Raw genomic sequence first — 18,287 nt, 5'->3', positions numbered from 1 at the left:
GCCCTATTTAGAGCCTCAGTCTCAGTAGCAAAACAAGCACATCCAGCTGAATGACAACAGAACCCGTCCCAGCAGACTCCCAGTGTTTCTGTTTTCCAGTGCTTTTGGAATTAATAAGTGCCTAACACCATATGCAAGCGTGTGGATTTAAATGATGCCAGCCGTATGCTTTTGGAGACAGTAGTTTCACTGGAGGCATAAATTAGCACTCAAACAAGGCTTTGTGATAATGAGAGTGTTAGACAGTGGAGATTATGGGTTGTCGTGAAATAAGGGAGTGATTTGATGTCAGGTTGAGAAAAGAGGACAAAAGGTTAAAAAAATGAGCAGAAACAAGGTTTGTTTGTAAACAGTTACCATCATGGATCAATATTCAACAAATCACACAGTAGGACCAAGAACTGCTCGTTATAGGGCTGTAAAATTCCTCACTACACAATTTACACACTTTCTTCAGACAGATATGAACACATTTTTCGGTGTTTTAAACTTTCAAACTTAAAAAATAACTATTATTAATAATAATAATAATAATAAAAAAAAGTATTAATGAAAAAGTTCTGCTGGCGATCAAAGATTTAAATGGTAAATGTTAGTAGGTGTTAGCGAAACAGACGTTTTTGATACAAAGGTATCGAAACATAGACACCGATTTTGGTATTGGCTACTCGATTAAAGTGTTGATTACTAATTACTAATTTGAGAAATAAAAGTGAATGTCTATCCATCCATCTTCCTAACCCGCTTTATCCCTTTTGGAGTTTTGGGGTTGCCAGAGCCCAAACTGGCTACTGTTGAACGAAGGTAGGATGTCCTGTACCCTGAACAGGTCCTTTGTTGCAGGGCCACAATCACACACCCATACATGTCAAACCCGAGGACAATTTTAAAGTACTAATCAGTCAATGAATGGATCAAGTCTTTGGACTGTGGGAGGAATTCAGTGGAACATGCAAACTCCAAACAGAAAGCTCCCAGTTGGGATTTGAACCTAGGCCTTCTCACTGTGAGGCAAAGGCACTAACCACCGTGAAAGTAGCATTAATCAGTATCGATAACTGGTATCGAATATTAGTATTGATCCTTAAAAGTGGGGTATTATCCATCACTAGTACATGTAGAAAGCTGCACGCATTCTGTACTGTAGACATGGTACTGAGGAGATGATTGACTATGCCAACAGCCAATCAGGACACAGAACACAGTATGCTGTTTTGTTGGAACAACACAGCACACTGTGTTGTTTATAATAAATAAATAAACATCCATATGCAAGTTTGAGAGAATTTGTCAAACGTTTGAACGTTCGACATAAGACCACATCCTTTCATTGAAGTCAGTTTATAACTGGAATAGCTTGAACTACAGAATAAAAGATCAAAACAAAAGAGGATTAACAGGAACATGTTAAAAAAGGTAGCAAGAATGGTTATTCTGACAAATGGAATGACTGAATAAAGGCTGTTCATTTCTCAAGAAGTCTATGGTACTTTGGCTTCCTGGAACCACTGGGTACTTCCTGTTTGGAACGTGAGGTGGGAGGGGTCAGATAGGCCAGATCTTACATTCAATCAATGGTTATGACTGTTTGTTAAGAAATTGTTTCATTTATATCGTAATAATTTATGACAAAAAAAGAGGGGGAAATAAAAGTGAAGTTATTTGATCCTAAACCAACCCAGTTAAAGCTCTTTAAAATCTTATATATCTGTGGATTACAGATGAAAACTACATCACAAATAAATCCTTAGGAGAAACTCTGTCGGCTGCATGAGCAGATAGCGAAACAGTTTGTTTGTTTTCCTGCGTTCAGGGTGTGTTGGGGAAGGTAAGGGTGTGTGACACAGCAGCGCTCGTCTGTGAGAGTCATGGAGCCTGGGCGTCCAGACAGACTCCACCCAATGCGTCTCGCTGTCGCCCGGCAACTCTTTAAGAAGCAACAATGAGCCATCCAGAGCCCAGAGGAAGAGGCCAACAGTCACATGAACAGCAGCAGTCACATTCATTACTGAGGAATTCTGCCCTCTTCACCAAAAAAATAAAAATAAAAAGCACCCCAATGATCACCAAAGTTAACAGCTAGTCCTCTGTCCTGGAGAGCTCGAAGACGCTCACTCCAACTCTGCTGCTGAAGCCTAATTACGGCACCAAGAGTTGGCAAACATCAAATCACTGACACGAGTTTCAGCAGACGCAGGTTATGTAAGCAACTGGGCAGCACGAGAAGTTGTGTGGAGTGTGAATGTCTCCATTGAAGTGTCCCTCCCGAAGTTCTCGTGGGATAAACAGGAAATGTCTTGGCAGCAGAAGTCACGCGTTCTCCGCTCCCCTTTGAAGTCCCTTTGTCGGGCCCATCCATTCCTCTTTTTAAAACAAGGAGAAGTTCCCAGGAATGCTGCAACTCACACATGTTTACCTCTCCACTAAGAAAAGGAGCTATGTGTGCAGGCAGGACGGGGGGAGGGGAGTGCCAAAGCCACTGTGAATCAGGCTTGAATACATTAAGGCCATTCTCTTTAAAAGTGTGCCAAAGAGTTCATGGTGGAAGACGCCCCTCTAGGAGCACAATAATGGGCTTCAAAGCTTTCCATCTGTACATCCAGGAAGGCCTGCGACTGCACGTGTGTGCAGAGTGGCCTCAGCGCAGGATTCATTTACAGCTGTCATAAAACTGCTTCTAAAACACACATGCATTACAGAGGAATGCAAAAATGTCCAATCAACAGCATGAGCTGAGATTTAGACAAACTGGGGGGGGGGGGTCCTGAAAATGAGTGGAATCAAAATGACCAGGCGACGCGGTGCAGTGTTGATGTTGTCCCAGCGGTCCGGCGGAGCAGACGGACACAACAGGGCTCAGGGGCGGCTGATTGATGGCTCCAGCTGTCCCAGCGGAGAGGAACACAGGCAGACAGCTGGTCACCTGTAGCCCTAGACTTGAGAGTGATAGAGGCGCGTGGCATTGTGTTTCACTGCAGAGGGCAACCGGTGCAACAGAGTTCAGAGCCATGTTTGCTCCTCCAACGATAAAGGATATTGTAGACAAAAAACAAACTGAACACTGAATAGGTTTTCTCAAAATTACTGAAGATCCAAGCAGATCCACTCATGATAATAATGCACATTTCTAAATAATCAACTGTCTTCGTGCAATTATGAGCTGATAAGTATTATAGTCAAATCAGAGAGGGAGGGAAACAAAACAAGAGATGAGCTCACTGGAGCGTAGGGATTAATCCAAAGGCAGGAGAAAAAGAAAAAAAAACAAAAATGCCCACCCCCCCATCACAGACAGTCAGCCAATCAGCACAGAGGCGAGCTGGTTTACTTGGAGACTCAAGAATCTGTGTGGTGATCTGACATCTTCAGCTGCCTATTAAAGCAGAGGTCACTTTTGAGCATCTTTTATATCCATCATGTATAACAAACCGTTTTTTTAAGGTGGATTTTGGAGCTGAAATAAACAAGATGTTGTGTTTTTAGCTGAAAGCAAGGATTCTTTTTGGGGTTTGGGTAGTTCAGCTCTGAGACAGGCACGACTTACAAATTCAGCAACTTGCCTCTGCTGTCTTCTTTTGTCACCAGTTCCCTGTAACAAGAAATGTCGACTTTTCAATGCCTCCATTCATTGACTAACAAACAGGCTCTATGCTCGGCTTGCCCAAACTGCATGCAGTATGTGTGCTCTCTGTTATCTATGCTGGTGGATGTGTCTTTAGCTTAAGGGCAAGAAAGCTGCCAGTTTGGGTTTGTTTACTTGGCAACGTCACATGGTTGCCTGACTAATGTACTCTGGATTATCTCTCTGAGGACGCTTGTTATATGATTTATTCATTGGTGCGGTGTGCTATAGACTCGCTTGACATAATGTTATTGATTTCATGATGGAGTATCAAAAGGAAGAGCGCACGCTCGACAAAAGTGGAGAAGTGAAAGATTATGTTTTGTTCGTAATTGACTGAGCAGAATAAAAAAAGGGAAAACGGGGTTCAGTTTAGCTCTTAAGGTTCTGAGTGTCGTCCTTTCTATGCTCATGAATGGATGCAAAAATGGCAATAAAGGAGCTTTGAAGAGAAAAACACAAAAAGGGTTGGATCAAAAAGCTATGAAAACACAAACGGTCCCCCTAGAAAGAGTTGAAAAATTCTTAAAATGTGAAAATTTGTCTATAAATGAGCAAAAAAACTGCTAATGGGCAAGAAAAATGGTCTATTGTTGTAAGACAAAAATTAGTCACCAAGACAAGACACAAGATCATTTATATTGCAAGACAGAAAATAAAACAATATTCTTGAAACATGGGGTCTTTTTTCTTTCTTAAGATTCAGTTTTTACAGTGTAAATCTCAGATGAGGCAGCCAAGTCTGAAACTCTACTTTTGCACAAAGTGGCTCCTCATTTTTCACCTTTAGCTGCATAACCCTTGTGCTATCTTAGATGACCCCACCCTTACATTGACGTGTTCTCCCTACCATGACAAAGGTGGAAAAAGGTGGAAAGATTTCATGTAATCCATGGACACCAGTGAAGATCACAAATCATTGAAGAAAAATGGTTCAGAACACTGTCTAGTGGGTCTAGATGACCCAACTCCCAATGGTAAAGTGCCCAGGACAGCACAAGGGTTAAAGACCCACTCTAATTGCATCTTTGGTGTTTTTAACATGTTCTTATGGCATTTTTCGGATGATAGTGGACATAAATAAAGAAAATTAAGCTCACAATTATTATATTTCTGAGTATTTCTTTACTGAACTTGTTGTGAGCAGATGGGAAACGGGAAGTGGGGGAGGGCTTACTACATGCCAACAGTCCCACCAACAACTTAGAGGGAATAATGAACTGCTGCTACTCTGCAGAAACTATTTTGATTTTGGCCAAAAAATGTCATAAAAGACTATCTGGAACTCTTTTATGATAGATCAAAACTTTTTCTTCATAACGCGAAACAAGAAAATGACTAAATTTAAAGTTTCAAACATTCTAATATTTGATTATTGTAAAGGGTGTCAATTCCACCTCCAGTGAGAAAGAAAAAAAAGTTTGCTGGACTGATGAGTTAAACTTCCATATGTGTAAAGTTTCAACAACTGATGTGAAAATCTTAAAACGACTGATTTAAATCTGCTCTGCTGCTCTCTAAATCGATTCTGACAATCAAAATAGAACGAGGCCTGTAAACATGGCAGTGAAAGGGTACAGGATGACTGACATCCCCAAACAATCACATTATGATTCATAAAAATGAGCTAAACCTCAGCTCCCTTCAAAGGCCACTTCATCACGGGGATCATTGCGGACCTCTAAGCTGCCATCAAACTCTCCTCGATGGCAGTGAAGCGTTGCTGGGACACCTGTCTCCCAGAATTTACAGCTCTTGACGGTTTCCTCCATCGCCGAGAAATCAATACGCGGCGGCTTGTTTTATGGCAACACAACAGTTTGAAAGATGTACTGCAGTAGTCCACGCAGATGTATTAGCGGAGATGTGGGCCAGACAGCAAAAGTGAAACCCAACATCGGCTCATTTTCCTTTTGACTGCAGCACTTCCTCTTGAAATTGTTTACATGCGGCTCACATGCTTTCAAAGGAAAGACAGAGGCTTCAGAGGTAAAAGAGTTACTTCTCTGGTACGGATTCAGAAACAATGATAGGCAGAGCTGCCACTTCCTTAGTAAAATGATGTAGTTTTTTCGATTTTAGCCCTCTGCACATGTACTTTTTTTGAGGCTTTGGAGAGTAAGACTACTTTAGATAAAATATTCAACAGAAAACAGAGAATGGAGATCAAACCGACTGCAATGGAAGTCCCTTGCCGCGTCATATTTTCACTGTCACAAGCAGAGGGAAATCACACACCCCCACGTTTCCCCGATACAAACCAAGCACTTCCTCCTCTGTTGGTTCTCACTGTGTCTGAGGACATTTCAAACCACAGGCTCTGACAGGGAGGCAATGCTAAGAAAGAGCCAACCGGCTCAGTGACAGCAGAAAACCTGAATCATGTAAAGAGTTCTCAGGAAGCTTGTGGTTCCTATTTATGCTTAAACTCTTGAGAAGGCTTCACATGAGAGCAGGCTGCTTATTCATAATTAGCTTAACACAGCAGGAAGTAGTCTTTTAAATAATTTCATACTTGCGGTTTAAGAAGTTTCCATTTACACTTTAACTTTTTTCCAAACATAAAACTTATTTTTGCTTTATGGAATAAAGGTTTTCCTGGAGATTAGATATCAAACACATGACAGTCCCACAAAGACCAGAACTTTGTCCTATTCTGGTTTTATAATCCACTAAGTTGTGTCCATGCTTTGTGTGCACTCAGCTTTGTGAAAGGGGATGAAATTTCATCTCCCTGCGCAGCAGTAGTTGCTGTCGTCAAACCAAATCACATATTTTCTAACGAGTGGATTTTTTTTCTCCCAGGAGGAGGAGGAGGAGGAGGATGGGGTGTTGGTAATGGGGGAACGGCAGGGGAGGAGCAGGTCAGGGGCTGTGAGACATGCAGTGTCTGCGGCTCAGAGAATCAGCATCACACAAGTTGTTGTTGCCACGGCTACGGTGACATGCAGGCCGACTGCAGGTGCCAGGCCGACAACAGGGAGGCTCAATTAGAGCGCATGGGAGAAGGGTGGTAATAAAAACCAGGTGCACACTTACTACAGGAACGGTTCACAGTTATGGGCTTCAGAAATGTTTCAAAAGTCTTGACAGACAAATTAATATTACTTTGTGTCAGGAAAAAAACACACTTTGGGGTTTGATTTTTTACCTCAAAGTTAATTTCTTTTTCTCTCTGGAGAGCTGTGACAGGCACACTTCCCCATCCGAGCACAGCCTCCGGGTCAGCCGGTGCTGAATGGCCACAGAATGTGAGAAAGGGACAAGTAGCAGTGTTTACCGAGCACCACTGTCCACACATCCGTTCTCACAATGGCCCCATTGAGGGTGGGCCCAGGTTAAAGCCTATTTAAAAGGCTTGTTTAACACTGAGAAGTGGGGCCACATACCCGAACCGCAGGGAAGGGGGACGGCTAGGGGGAGGGAATCAGACTCCTCGCCCCTTCCACCTCATGCTTTTTCCTTTAACGCTTCACTTCATCGTTTCTGTCTCTGCACATTTTCTTTTTTAAATGTTTTTCACATGGTGTCCGCGTGCACGTGCGGGAGAGCATGTGAATGTACCACAGTGTGCCGAACAGAGGACAGGGGCCAACAGCAACAGAGGGGGGGAGGGGGGCAGAGGAGACGGGAGGAGATGTAAAACGGGGATAGTTTTTGCTGGAAAAAAAAAAGCAGGATGGATGGGCAAAGGGAGAGAAAAAGAGAGTAGAGGACAGTCAGGGGAAATTTTCCCCTCCGCCCTCCCTCCTTCCCGCCTTTCTCTTCTCATATGAAGGACAAGCCTGGCGGGGCTGCAGTCTGGCCCAGTGATTGTGTACGGTGCCTCGCGGAGCCTCACACAGGAACCCCATTAATCACTGGAGCAGGTCTCTCACTCCTGGACACAAAGACCCCACACGCCGACTCTGCTGCATGCACTTGCACATGCAAACACGCAAACACAATGAAAGCTTTCATATCTGCTTGGGAACATTGTGGGAAGAACGACAGGGGTGAGGAGGCAAAGAAGGAGATTCCAAAGTGCATTCACAGAAGTACACATAATTATTTCTAAAATGTTTTGGCAGGGCCCAGCGGAGAGAACTGAGAAAGGAATGCCAAACAGTTTGGAGTCACACCAAGAGAAGAATTGGTTTAACATTTAGTCTTAGAGGGAATTTGTTCAAATCCTAGTTCTGATATTGAAATTGTTCTGAAGTTCTGATGTGGGGAACTTGTTTCATTCCTTTGCAGCTAAGGAACATTGTCATTTAATCAAGCAACCAAGCTAACGATGAGTCTGATGTGCTGCAAAATTCAATCTCACTGCAAAGAACGTGCAGGAGATATTTCCCACAATTCAAACAGGCAGTGTTTTCCAGGTCATTTGGTAGAGAAATCCCTGCAGCATGTCTATTTCCATCAGCTGCCCTGAGTGTAAGTCTATGTGTGCACAGTCTGTCTATAGCAGAAGCTGAAGAAAGGACATTGCTGAGGTCACCCCCTATATTAAGACTGCAGGCTCCTCTTACCCCATTACATGTGCTGCTATGCTGCAATCAAAACACAAGCAGTTAAATCACGTTTCCCAAATTTTTACATGCTGCTGGGCTGCCCCTGTGCAGCTCTGTGTGCTGTTCTGAAACCAAGTGGGTGGATTGCAAACATAAAAAAAAAACAATGCAGATTGATTGATGGCATATTCTGCAGGTGGAAGAGGAGCCATAAAACTGTAGAGTTGTCTGGCATACAAAGAGAAAATCCTCCATGCGGGAATGCCTGCTCGTGTGTGTGAGTATGCATTTTCTTCCCCTCTGCCTCTCAGACATCCACCCTCTTCTACTTAATCCCAGCCCAGCCTCTATAATTTACTGCCCCGTCGGTAACTAGCCATTGACAGAGGAGGGGATGAGGAAGAGGAGAGGCAGAAGCCAGAAGCAGGCTGAGGGTCAATGGCTATATCGAGCACATAAACCCCCATGTAATGAGCAATATTTGTGTACCAGCAGGAAGGTCGTTGGGGTGAAATAGACAAGCAGTTGCATCTGCGACAACTGAATTCCATCCTTCTGGAGCTTCACTCAGAAAGTTTTTTTCAAAATGTTTGTGCAACCAAATTCAATATTTACTGATATTTTAATCATGTTTCATTTGGGGAAAGTTTCAATTGTCCTTTATCTGACACTGAATACAGCTGTGTTGCAGAAAATCCACAATCTTAGACTAATCATGATAAGCAAAATGTCCAAAAGGACTGTCTGTTTCCCTCTGAAAGCAGGCGTTAATGGTTGTGCGTGAAAAAGGGAATCATTACCCCTAATTATGAGTCGTTAAATAATCAATGTGTATTTGCTTTCAAAGCAGATTCGTTTTTATCCCAGATCTTGCGAAGCGGGGAAAAAACTTGCAAATAAAGGTCGACATTTTGAAGCAAAGTTGTCTATCTGTGCTTTAAATACTTCTGCCTTAAGGCCCGTACACACCGGGACGAATATTCGCCAGGCGTTATTCGCCAGCGTTTTTCGCCACGTTTTTTGTGTTCACACCCAGGCGATTTTCGCTGACGATGAGTGGAGTGAACATGCAATTTCATTCCCTGACATTAGATGGCGCTTAATGTAAAACAGAAATACTCCTGTACACAAGGTGGCGCTGCGCAATTTTACGCTTCTTAAAGTCGCTTTTCACTCAGAAGAAGAGAGCAAGTATTTACACGCTTGTCAGAATCAAACAAAGAAAACATGAATATTTCAAGCACCAGTAGCTCCAACTGGTGCTTGGTTCGGGGATGTTTTAGAATGTCCGTCATTATTGCTTCGCGGCAGTGTAGACGCTACTTGGCGTCTATCTTCTTCGCTGGTATGTGTGCTCAGCAAGGCAGTTTTGTGTTTGAGCGCCCCCAAGTTGTGTTTTACTGTAACTTCAGAAGCTCCAGACACGTGAGCAAAAGCGCCGTTCTTATTGGTCGAGTAGATTTCGACGCGACGCGTCAAAAAAAAAAAACGAACCCGAGGCGTTTTTTTTTTTGACGCTTTAACGCCTGGCGTTTTTTCGCGTCGGTGTGCACACTCTCATTGGGGCCCTTTGTTTAGTCACGAGGCGTTAAACGTCGGCGAAAATCGCCGGCGAAATTCGTCCCGGTGTGAACAGGCCTTTAGCTTTAAGATCCGCTAAAAACACATAAAGTGGATCCAATCAGGACCTGACCTCAGCTTGTGTAAACACATTTTACATCTTTAGAAGGAGTGTGAGAGCTTTTATTTCACTTCAGGGAAAAGCCGAGGCTTTCTGGGGAGATTAAGGCTGCACATCGCATGACGTGCCTGAGATTTGAAGCACATTGTGGCTACTTTAATCATCTCAGGCCTTTACGTGACATCACACTGCACCAGCACTCTCTACATATATATGGAGCTTTCCAATCTGTTTCCCCCACTACCACTCATCCCTTGTGGCAAGAACCCCGCTGGGATTGGCCCAGCATAAGCTCCTGCAAGTGACGAGGCTCCAGAATGTGGAGTGACAGAGTGTTTTATTTTGATTAAAGAGCGAGAGATGCGCTCATCACCAACATAGGCATCTCCACTCCAGGATCTGTTGTTCGTGTAAACAAAACACACCTTCCACCTCATATACAAGTGGTTTAAATACACAAGCAATCAGGCGTGGACCTGTCAGCCATGTGGGGTCAACAACCATGGTGCCACTGAGTGTTTACTTAGCAGGAATAGGTGTAAAGACCCGACCGGCCACCATGCTAATGTGCTAATGAGACCCTGATGCACTAATTACTCAGGAGGCACCACCCTGTTCATTTTTTTTTTACACCTTCCTAGGACAGAAATGTGCAGAAACATCTTTTAATTAAGCCAAACATCACTTGGCAGATCAGATCAGAGTGCGCAGGTGTGCTCTGACAACTCCTTATAAACAGGCATGTCAATTTAACCTCCAGCAATTTACTAGTGTTGCATACAATGGCAGAGGCTTTGGGTTTGATGAGCGCCTTTTTTAAGGGGTGGAAAAGGATGAAATGCACCTGTTAATATTTTATCACCTAACTGCAAGATAGTTTGACAAAATCTTCTGGAAAGCATTTGTGTAGACGGAGGCAGAAATGTCAGAGAGTTTTCTTGAAGAAATAAAACCTGCAACTGGTGTCCAGTTTGCCAAATTCAACAACAGCAGCGGCTTTAGACCAGAGGAGGAATTACAGAAAACATGTTTCCTTTCTGTCTGATTAATGCATCAGTGGCAGATGCTGAGGGGATTACCTTCAGATTAGTATCCTTTCCACTGATTCTGTTTTCCTCTGCTTGCCACATTGCCTTTCCAATGGTCCTTTTTAAGAAACAAACAGGATCGGCTTTCCTTGTTTTTCTTTCCGCCCGCCCGTCATTGTTTTTTTTGTTTTTTTTTACTCTGCTTGTTATAAAAAACATGTTTTTTGCTTCCTCCCACCTGTTATAAAGAGCCGCACATCAAAACATTTCAACTCTCCTGTCAAACCAAACATTTCTCGAAGTCCAGATATTAGTTTGAAGGCATGACTCATCGTTTCACCTTTACTGAGCTGACTCATGCTGTACAGAACAGCTTGCAGCAGGATAGGACAGGAAGTTATCTTCATTTTTCCCTTTTGGAGGGACTTCTGGGCCGGCCGTGACGCCCGCTTTGCCACTCAGAGATAAAGCTATCAGCAGCAGGGTTTGTGCTTCATTGTTGAGAAGAACACTCAGATCTTAATGAAGTGCATGTAATCAGCATGAAGGGACCAGGGTGTGTCGCTTCCCCTCGTAGCAACACCAGTTTTCCCAGTGCTCCCTGAAATTGTATTCACAAGCAGATGTCTGTTGGCTGGGCCTGCCAGATAATGACAAAGGATTTAATCGGCTGATTCCCACACCGCCTGCCTACTGTGTTTGTCTACCCTCTTTAGCCACAATTTATGGGCTCTGCAGAGCCGAGATAGATTGACTACTGGAGTATAAGCCTCTGAGGAATAAAAGAGGCAAGCTAATCGGTAAAAAGAAATTCCAATTGAATGCAGTGATTAGGGATTAGTAAAAATGCAAATTTACTCAGACTGATGGAATGAATTTTTTTTTTTTTGGTCTTGGTGATAATCTGAAAATCTTTGCTTTTGCAAAGGGTGAGTCCTACATGCTGTAAACTGCAATATTGTTGGTCCTCAAATTATATTTGTGCCTCCTTCTCTGGGTTTTGCAAACAAAGGTTTGTGCATATGCACCTTTCAGGCTTCTCCCTAAAAAGGAGCTGTTTTAGTTAGTATAAACACACAGTAAAAGGAAGTCAGCCTAGCTGCTTTGGTGACTAATTTCATTCAAATTCAACAACATGAACATACTTATGCTTAAAAACATCACATTTCAAACACAACAAAAGCAAAACACAAATATTTTTTCCCTTCATGAATCTGAGTAACCCGCTGTGTTTGGCAGGAGCTCGGTGAGGTGTAGGATTTCGCCGATGAGCAACATTGTATAATGATTGTGGTCATTTGTCATTCAAATAAAGATGAGGAACCTCGGACCAGGTATTCTTGTGTGGAGGGATTCCCCTTTGACGCACCAAATCTTTTTTTTTATCACTCAAACAGGAAAATGTGAAAAAATAATGCAAATGTTATGCATGCTCGGCTAGTAAATTATGAGGAAATTTTTTTTTTTTTTTTGTTGCAAACAGTTCTCTAAGTGTCTACAACTAATACATTAATTTAAAAAAAAGCAGAATTAAAAAAATGAACAAAGCTAAACTAATTACATATAATCACCAATTTTTAACCAGAACAAACATTTTTAGGGTTTTATTTACACAAAAAAAGTCAATTTTAGGTTTGAACACAAAGACTCTTTTAGCACTTCCAGTTTATTTCTGGAGCATGAGTTGTGTACCAAACCTGGCAGACTATCATTTGTGCCTTTGAAGAGTCGTACTGACTCCTGCAGTTTGGTGGATCACCCAAAATAACACTGTGTGCTTGTCATTTAGGGATAATGTAGCTGACTGGCACAGACGAGCAGCGCGGCAAACTAACAATTAGAGAGCTGTTCTCTGCGGCCGGCGAACAGGACCTGCGCAGAGCTCCCTGTTTTCATTTGGTCAGGCTCGCTTGGCCACAGCAGAGTAATAATCAACTGGCAAACACGAGACAGAGAGTTGACATTAGGACACACGTAGTCAGTTTTCAAGTAAGGATTTTGAATTTTTTCCCAGCTATTAAGAGAGTCAAGTGACACCTTTTTATTCATACCCGGTGCGGGCGACGAGCTAAGAATCCTGACAATCCTCGTCTCTGTTTGCAGTAAACTACAGCACTCACCTGTGACTGCAAAGTTGTTGGCTGCCTTCCAGATGTGTGTGTGTTTGTTTGTGTGCCTGAGAGTGTGACTATGCGCACAATAGACAGAGAGTTGGCCAGTCAGGCGCCTGTGCATTGGTTTGCCTGTTTCCACATAGTCTGGGCCCCAGAGGAGGATTTGCAGGCCAGATAGGATTAGGCTCCCTCTCTTTACACAACAGTGATGGGGATAAGGACTCTGCAGAGCTCAGGAGCACTCCAAAGCCCCATTAATACACAGCAGCAGAAACCGCACAGATGAGTACCTTAAACAGCTGAGCCTGCTCTCCTCGCGTTTGGCTATCTGCTGCACCACCAGTCATTATACCTGCAAAAAGCAACGCCTGGGAGAGGAGGCAGGATGCAGCCATTATCAGGGGCATCTTTCCAAAGAAGTGCAGCCGCTTTTCATCAGTCACACCTCAACTCGTTCATCACCCCAAATCCTTCTGGGAATCATCTGCTTCAGCCTGTCTTAATTAGCTATTACTCCTTGCATCTCATTAAAGCGCAAAACGATCATAATACAATTATTTAATCAGTATGTAGCATCCTCCACCGAGTGAACCGCTCCCTGCATTTCTCCCTTGAGTGTTGGACATTCAGGCATGATCTTGAAAGCTCATCACTGCCTGCTTTGATGCACCACGATGTGCACCGTTAAAAATGACAGCTGATCTAATGAAAACCGTAAGTCACTTAAGGAGTCTCCTCAAGTGGAAGCTTCCTGGAGCAGGTTAGGGTCCTTGATGTCCTGCGAGGATTCAAAAAGCTCTAATCTTATTAAGACAAGCCACTTATTTCTGCGTTCAACCAAACCGCAAACTGATCTCAGATCAGGCCATTTAGACAAGACAAGCTCAAGGAGCCGACTGTCTCCAACTTTACTGAGTTCACCTCAGTCGGAGGTTTGTGGTAAGGAAATATCCGACTCACTTTGACAACAGGATTCATAAAAGATCTGTCATTGAGTGGTCTTTCTCTAATCCCAGTCATCCATGGTTTAAACCAATCTTTCTAAGCTGTTTTTTGCCTTACTTCCCTCATTTGTTGCCCCCTGCAGAGCACAAAGATCTCATAATCTGCACCCCCATTTTATTCACCGTGTGTCCGTTCTGCTGTTCAGCACTGAAAGTTAAAGAAAGTCTATTGTGGAATAATGATTTCCACACTATTGTTTTGATGTTAACCAATAAGAATTTATTTTTTTGAAATAATCTGCACTTGCACTTTTTATTTCTTCAAGTAAAATGGAAATGCATCTAAATTAATTTTTACCAAAATTACTGTGAATTTCGTATTTAAAGACCAGCAAAAAATGAAGTGAAAATCTGTGGAAATATTTTTTAAATTATTCTTACTACTACTACTATTTTTTCTACTTAAATGCTCATCATAAACTTCTAAATTCCATGTGAACAGGAACACAGTTATCTTAGTCAGAAGTACAAACCACTGTGGTTCTGATCAGAGTTAAAAATAAATCTGATCCTCTTGTTTGGCCCTTAAGGCTCTTCGCTCACGTTCTTGTCATTGTTCACACCTCGCAAATCATTAGTAACTGATCGTGTCAGATCGTGCCTGTGCTTCTGTCACAGGATAATGAAAAAAATCAAAACCCCACTTTTTTTTTTCTCTCTGTTTCTCAATCTCAAATAAAATGTCCCCAATTCTCCGGACAACAATGTTAGAAGCGGTGGTTCACACGGTCAACCTTCCTTTTTATTATTTACAGTTGACATTTAAGAAATGAGCTAATAACACTGTTAATGCAAGGGTCCCACGACAGTGTTGCTACAGGTTTACAATGTCTAGATACAGAATTTGGGAAATTACAACCAAAATATTGTACAAACAGTTCAGAGAAAGTGCCTGCAGGCTGCATTTGGCCCACAGGCCAGACTTTGGACATGCTTGCTCCAGACTTACTGGAAATGCAGAATTCAACTGGAAGAATATTTTTTAGTGTCAGTGTGTTGGTAGTAACCAAGTCCGGCACTCTTAATTAAAGACATACTCAAGTGTTTAAGTACTTTTTGACCATCTGCGTCAATTTCTCCCCACAGGGGCCTCAAGGTGCAATTGCTACCTTTTTCTGCCACAAATGTATCCTTTCAAGCTTAAAAACATAACACCTTAACCCACCTGTGACTAAAAAATGTGCAAAATGGACAGATTAAAACATAGCACAAGTTTCCCAAATAAAATATGATTTATTTTTTTTACTAAAACATTATTTAAATGTCTTATATTTGCTAACAGGTCTCTTTTCTGCCAATAAATTCCATTTGTGCAACACTAAATCCAAAATTTCATGCCACCGAATTGCTTGGTGGTTGCCGAGTGCTGAGGAACAGTTTTCTTTACAATTCAGCCAAAGCCGAGGAGATTGACATGAAGCCAGTTTTGCAGCACTCTCCCACTCTGTTATGCTGGTAAAGAGTTTTTAAAAAAACCACACCCAACTGTGGACAGCTTGGGCATTATTAACTAAGGTGATGCAAAAGGGAGGAATGTGTTTAGCTGCAGCTTTCAGAGATTCTGTTAAAAACGGATCTGGAGCCAAAAAGGCTTAGAGAGGATGGAAGTCTAAACCAAGACGTTGAAGGAGGAGCGGGTTGTTAAAAATGTTGTTTCCGTCTCCACAGAGCGTCCCCGCCGCAGAGGTGGAGCGTCGTCTGTCGACTTGTGAGTGGGGTCAGATCCCGGACATTTACAGAAGAACACGGTCTGATCAAAGCTCACAAGGACTTGCAGCTGTGAGGACATGGAGGAACTGCCCATTATCAGAGTGGACCAAAAGGAGGTGGCTCTACTGTCTGTGAGTAGACCTGTAAGATGGAGAGGAGGAGGAAGGGAAGAGAACAGGGGTGTGTGTGTATGTGTGTGGGGGGGTCATCTGTATTTAGCAGGAGAGGCTTCCTGTGCGTGGGCCTCATGGCGCCAAGCGGGGGACGGGATCCACAATCCAACTTGCTGTCTCCACAAAACACCCTTTGCTACAAAACACACACACACAGCCTCTGGCACGGATTCTGCTCTCAATTTCCTGCCTGTAATTCTGGCTGCTGGTCAAAGACAGGAACTTCCGAACACTGGAGCAGCCCAGACAATGTTTCAGCGCCATCATCACGTGTAAATTATCGAGCTTCACTGTACTACAAGGGTGTTATGTAAGAGGCATGTCAGATTATTTCCTTCTTTACAAATAAACCAAACAGAAATCAGAAATGTTCAACATCAATTTATTCAAATAAAAAGTCTAACCTTCCAAAACATACAAACACCAAAATACTGATATTTGTGATTTATTCAAAGGAAAAGCCACATTTTGTGAACCTAGAGAGAAATAGTTTCAAGACGATATCAATAACATTGTTTCCAATCACTTAAATGATTAAATGACAGAGAAAAAAAGTTCTAAACTTGATATATTTTAGGAAATAAAGCATGAAATAAGTTTGAAAACATTGTACTTTAATGCTGTGACAGCTCGCTGAGGAAGTTAACTGCTCAGTTTACAATTTAGCACATTTCGTCAAAAATGCTTTTATATCACTATAGATTTTACTAGAAAGTTTAAGTATTTGGTTAAATTTAGCTTAAAAAGTGTTTAGCAATACAATCATCTTTGTATGTCAGCCTTCTTATGCATTGCAGGTCATTGTAATGTTGTTTTTAGGCCTTTGTGCAAAGATGTTGTCTATCAAGTCAGTGAGTCATTTTTGTATGTTTTGCTTCTTTTTTTAATTTCACCTTGATTTACTAAGATCTAAAAGATCTGAACTTTTTATATTAAAACTTAAAGAAAACATCATTTTAGTCATAAACGCAAGATAGATCTTTAGTAAGGTTTGTCTTGTGCAGCTTTTTTGTTGTGTGTTTGGTTAAGTATTCTTACCGCATTTTAAGTGAAGACTTTGTCTACTGAAGTGAAGTTGCAGTCACCTGTCAAAGTTAAGTGTCATAACCTGTGAGTGATGTTAATGATTGATCAGAGTGTGCTGGGCCACTGAGGCATGTATCATGACTAAGCTCAACTCTTTGGATTCTGGAGCCTTGACTTTTGTGCAGCTGGATAGAACTAAGAACGGTGTACTGAATGGAAACCAATAAGCTTTATTAACAATTTTAGGTGCAAAGGAAATCAATAAAGGAAGCACAACATTATGTTTACTTCTGGCCATTGCCATCTTCAAAACACTTGACTAAACTTTGCTTTTACTGAAAATAATCAAATACATTGGGGAAAGAAAGCCTGACAACTGTAAAAATGTAGTGCAGCTGAAATTGGAAGGTACTAATCCTAAGACTACTCCTATATTTTGTAGTTTGAAGGTCAAATATAAATTATAAATGCAGAAACAAATAAAAATTAGTCCAAGCACAGTGGTTCCACATTTATCGCTGCAGTTCCATTCTAAAAATGAAAACTTAACACTACATATTTTGTACAGATTAGTATTAAATATGAGAAACAGCAATACTGCAAAAGGTGAACTGCATTATATAGAGGGTATGCTGTGCATTTGTCACCACAAGTGTTTTTGCCGTCATCGTAGACAATCAAACCATGGAAAAAATAGAAACTGACTTGTTTTTGAGGGGGAGAAAAGTTGTGGTTTCTTGGTAAACTGTGCTTGGTTTCAGTTGCTTTCATTATATAATGAGCTTCAATCCGGAAGTCTATGGGTTGCTGCTGGATTACAAGTTTCCCTCTAATTCCTGATACTAAATTAAATCTCGGCACCGTCCTTTTTTCCCAATGTTTTTGGAAAGAACGCTCTCTGTGGGTGTGAACACGTGTGAGAGAGTGGTTTCTTGCAAGCAGAACACGGGTCTGCTCTATTTTGTTGCAGCAGCTGCACTGAAAGTAGCTTCTTTTTTTTTTTTCTTTCAATAAAACAAACAAACAAGTAAACCTCCTGAGCTCCCTGGAGTTGCAGTGGAGCGCTTCAGTATCACTTTGAAGCTCTTTATGCAGCAGCTTGACCTGTACTTCTTAAGAAGACAGACGTCTCTTTGAAGACAGCCTTATAATTAAGCTTGTGTCACTTCACTGACAAAATACATTTTTATTTCAGCACTGTTTCTACTTTTATGTCAGTGGCGGCCATCTTCATACTTAAACAATGGATAATTCATGGACATTACAAGACCAAGAGGACATTCCTAATTACATAGCACGGGCAAACAAACCGAGATTGGTTGCGTGAGGAAGGGCGAGAGTGCCGGAGCTTCAGACGGGATCCAGTTTTACTGGCGTTGCCTGAGCCGAGCAGAAGAGCGTGGGGGAAGTCCTAAATCAATCCCGCTCACTGA

Source organism: Oryzias latipes, chromosome 20 (genome assembly GCF_002234675.1).
Source record: "Oryzias latipes chromosome 20, ASM223467v1".
NCBI lineage: Eukaryota > Metazoa > Chordata > Actinopteri > Beloniformes > Adrianichthyidae > Oryzias > Oryzias latipes.
This window is presented reverse-complemented; position numbering follows the sequence as displayed.